We start from the raw sequence: 4,777 nt of genomic DNA on the forward strand, positions 1-4,777 counted from the left end.
ACTCGCACTTTTCGGCCTTAACATAGAGCTGGTTCTCTAAAAGGCGTTCCAGCACAGAACGAACATGGATCTGGTGTGGTTCGAGATCACGGGAGTACACTAGGATGTCGTCTAGATAGACGAAAACGAAGCGATTAAGGAAGTCACGGAGAACGTCATTTACAAGGTGCTGGAAGACTGCGGGAGCGTTAGTTAACCCAAAAGGCATAACTAAATATTCGAAATGTCCCATGGGGGTGTTAAATGCAGTCTTCCACTCGTCACCTTCCTTTATCCGGACCAGATGGTAGGCATTTCTTAAGTCCAGCTTAGAAAAAACCTGGGCATCCTGTACTGAGTCTAAAGCCGAGCAGAGAAGGGGTAAAGAGTATTTATTCTTGACTGTGATTTGGTTGAGTGCTCGATAGTCAATACATGGTCGCAGGGTGCCGTCCTTCTTTCCCACAAAGAAAAACCCTGCCCCCACAGGAGAAGAAGAGGGACGAATGAGACCAGTGGAGAGGGCCTCCTGAATGTATCCCTCCATGGCTTCTTTTTCAGGCTTGGACAGGTTAAATAGACGACCCTTGGGAAGACTGGCACCCGAGAGCAGCTCAATGGAGCAATCGTAAGGTCTGTGGGGTGGCAAGGAGCAAGCCTTGGCTTTACTAAAAACAGCCCTGAGATCATGGAAGCAACTGGGTACCTTGGATAAATCAATGATCTCTTTACAGTTGGGCAGACCAGATTTAACAGGGGGGAGAGCAGACTGGAGACAGTTGGCCAGGCAAAAATCGCTCCAGTCAGTGATTCGTCGTTGACTCCAGTCAACTTGAGGGTTGTGTGATTGGAGCCATGGGAAACCTAACACGATGGGGTTCTGAGGGGTTTGCGTGATGTAGAACCGTACGTGTTCTCTGTGGTTACCTGAGGTTATCAGAAGGATAGGGTGAGTGCGATGGGTGATGCGGGACAGATGTTGACCCCCTAGACCAGCGGCCTTGACAGGCGAGTTCAACGGTTCGGTGGGTATGCGTAGCTGCGACACAAGGTTTTGGTCGATGAAGCTTTGTTCTGCTCCTGAATCCACCAGTGCTTGGGTTTCATGACATTTGGCCTCTAGACAAATCTTGACAGGTAGTATAAGGAAGTTCCCCAGGGGAAGACTTCCTGGGAACCCTCCCGCGGCCTGTCTTCTAGCGGGGGGGTCCTGCCTTTTAAACAAAGGGGACATTGAGCAACATAATGATCAGACTTGCCGCAATAGAAGCAGGAGCGCTCCTCCCTCCTTTTCTGGCGTTCCTCTGGAGTGAGTTTGGAGTGTCCAATCTGCATGGGTTCCTCGCCGGGTCTCCGTGTGTGCTCCAGTACTGCAGAGTGGGAGAGAGGTGGCGTTAGAGGGTAACTGGGTTCAGGCCCAGTTCTGCGCGAGGGGGAATGTCTCTCTGCTCGTCTTTCCCTTAAGCGAACGTCGGAGCGTAATGCAGCTGACACCAGTTCTTCAAATGAGCGGGCTTCAGGTTGTGAGCATAAATGATCCTTGATAGATTCGTTCAGGGATTGATAGAAAATTCCCTTTAGCCCTTTATCCGGCCAGCCTGCCTCAACAGCCAGGATACGGAAGTATATGACGTGGTCTGCGACAGTGCATTTACCTTGCTTGAGGCTCAGCAGGTGACACGTTGCTTCATCCTCCTTACGAGGCTGGTCAAAAACTAGTCTAAATTCTGTTAAGAAGCGGTCAAACAGCAAATTGGAAATGGGATGGGCGAACAGATAGGCTTGGGCCCACTGCAAAGCTCTGCCCCTGAGCGAGTTAATGATTAGAGTAATCTTACTGTGATCTGTTCGGTAGTGTCCTGGTGCCTGCTGAAAAATGAGTTGGCATTGTAGCAGAAAACCGCCGCAGGCTTCGACCTCCCCATGGAAGGCCTCCGGCTGTAGGCGGATGTCTTCGTGTGACGTAGCGGAAGCGGCCGTAGCTGCGGCTTCTGTTTGCGGAAGTGGCGGGGTCGGAGACAGTGCTAATTTAGCTAACTGACTCATTAGATCCATAACAGCTTGTGATACGTTGTCGATCCGGCGAAATACGTCCTGCTGTGCTGAGGCGAGTTGCTGTAGAGCGTTGGACTGATAATCCAGGAGGGTGCCTTGTTGAGTGATAACGTGGCGTAGAGCTTTCGGGTTAGCTGAGTCTGGAGTATGGCCAGTTCGTTCTGTCATGATCGCGTGACGAGACAGACCCAGACGCTGGAACCCGGAAGGATGACGGGAGGCAGAAGTGATTAAGAAAGGTTTTATTGTCCGTGGGGGAAATGGAGTAGCGGCCGGAACTAGGCGTGGATCCGCAGACTTGAGATGGAGAGCGAAGACCGGCGGAGGGCTGGAGCGGCAAGGTGAGTTCGGCGGATGGTGCGTGGCGTGGAGCGGCTTTGGCGTGGCAGAGTAGTAGAGGTGTAGCTGGACCCAGGACGGCACGTGGATAACGAGGACCTGGAGACAGAGGGGTACGATGGTGAGACGTAGAAAGACTCAAGGGAGGCATAAGCATACTAAACATGAGAGGCCAGGGTACTGCACCGGGTAAGGTAACGAACTGGCTCCTCTAAAGTAGGCTGGTGCAGAGGTGATGAGTGCCGACAGCTGGGTCCAATTAGGAGGCGGAGTAGGAGCACAGGTGCACCATGACAGTACCCCCCCCCCAACGACCGCCTCCAGGCGGTCCAGGGCGCCGGTCAGGGTGGGCACGGTAGAAGGCGGAGATGAGAGAGGGGTCCAGGATGAGAGAGCAGGAGACCCAGGACCGCTCCTCAGGACTGTAACCCTCCCAGTCCACCAGGAACTGGAAACCCCGCCGGGGCGCCGTCAATGATACGGGCGGGTGGAGGGGCCGCGGACGGCGGGCACAGCGGGCTATCCACGACAGGCATGAGTTGCGAGACGTGGAATGAGGGATGAATCCGAAGGGCAGGAGGCAGACGGAGGCGGACACCGGACGGGTTGATGATTTTGTCGATTACGTAGGGTCCGATATAGCGGGGAGAGAGTTTGCGTGACGAGACCTGGAGGGGGACATGGCGAGAGGAGAGCCAAACCTTCTGACCGACACGATAGGCTGGAGCAGGGGTCCGATGACGGTCGGCAATAGCGCAGTTGCGTTCCTAGTCCGCAGGAGGGCTGCCTTGGTCTGGTGCCAGATGCGTCGGCACCGCTGGAGATGGTGGTGGACCGAGGGCACAGCCAGGTCAGCCAGGGAAACAGTGGGGGAGAGTATCCCAGGGAGGCCTCGAAAGGGAAGACACCAGTGGCGGTGGAGGGATGGGTGTTGTGGGCATACTCAACCCAGACGAGGAAGGACGACCAGTCTGAGGGATTCTGAGCGGCCACACAGCGAAGGGCCGCCTCCAACTCCAAGTTAGCTCTCTCCGCTTGGCCGTTGGATTGGGGGTGGTATCCGGACGTAAGGCTGACAGTAGCACCTAGGGCTGAACAAAAGGCTCTCCAAACCTGGGAAACAATGTCATTAGGAATGCCATGGTGGCGGAAAACTTGATCGACCAGTATGTTGGCGGTCTCCATAGCAGAGGGGAGCTGGGGCAGAGCAATAAGTTGAACAGACTTGGAGAAACGGTCGACAACTGTGAGGATGACAGTATGACCGTTTGAGGGAGGTAGGCCGGTGACGAAATCCAGTGCTATGTGCGACCATGGTCGACTAGGAGTGGGTAGAGGATGGAGCAGACCTGACTGAGGAGCACTGGATGTTTTGGATCTGGCGCAGGTGGAACAAGCAGTGATGTACTCATGAACATCCTTTTGTATGGATGGCCAGAAAAAACGCCTGCGCAGGAGGGCTAGAGTTCTGTGGACACCGGCATGACAGGATACGCGGGAGGTGTGCCCCCATGTAATCACGTCCCACCTGAGGGTAGATGGGACAAACAAGGTACCAGGAGGACATGGCACATGATTAGATTCCTCACCTTGGGCTTGCCGAACGCGGGTCTCGATCTCCCAGGTTAACAACCCGACAATGCAGTCGGGAGGCACAATGGCAGTGTCGGGTGCATAAACTGTGGCGTTGAACTTTCTTGATAGAGCGTCGGGCTTGAGGTTGCGGCTGCCAGGTCTGTAGGTAATTGTGAACTTGAAGCGGTCGAAGAAGAGGCACCAACGTGCCTGATGGGAGTTCAGCCTCTTGGCGGTGCGTAGATACTCGAGGTTCTTGTGGTCTGTCCATACAATGAAGGGTTGAGCCGCCCCCTCCAGCCAATGGCGCCACTCCTCCAAAGCCAGTTTAATGGCCAACAGCTCCTGATTCCTGATGTCGTAGTTCTGCTCAGCAGGGGACAGTTTCTTAGAGAAGAACGCACAGGGTTTAATTTGCCAGTTCCTTCCTCTCTTTGGGATAGGACGGCACCCACACCGGAGTCTGAAGCGTCCACCTCCACAATAAACTGCCAGTTGGGGTCAGGTTGTATGAGTATGGGAGCTGAGATGAAGTGAGTCTTTAGGGTGTCAAAAGCTTTCTGGGCCTCGGGAGTCCACCTGAAGGGTTGCAGTGACGATGTTAATTTGGTCAAAGGAGAGGCGATCTGACTGAAGTTCCGTATGAACCTTCTATAAAAATTGGCGAATCCCAGAAATTGTTGGAGCTTCTTTCTATTGGAAGGAGGCTCCCATTTGGCCACAGCGTCAATTTTGGAAGGATCGGGTCGTATCTGACCAGCCTCAAAAACATAACCGAGAAAGGAGATGGTGGAAACATGGAACTCGCACTTTTCGGCCTTAACATAGA

The sequence above is a fragment of the Oryzias melastigma genome, unplaced genomic scaffold (assembly GCF_002922805.2).
Source record: "Oryzias melastigma strain HK-1 unplaced genomic scaffold, ASM292280v2 sc00250, whole genome shotgun sequence".
In the NCBI taxonomy this organism is placed as follows: domain Eukaryota; kingdom Metazoa; phylum Chordata; class Actinopteri; order Beloniformes; family Adrianichthyidae; genus Oryzias; species Oryzias melastigma.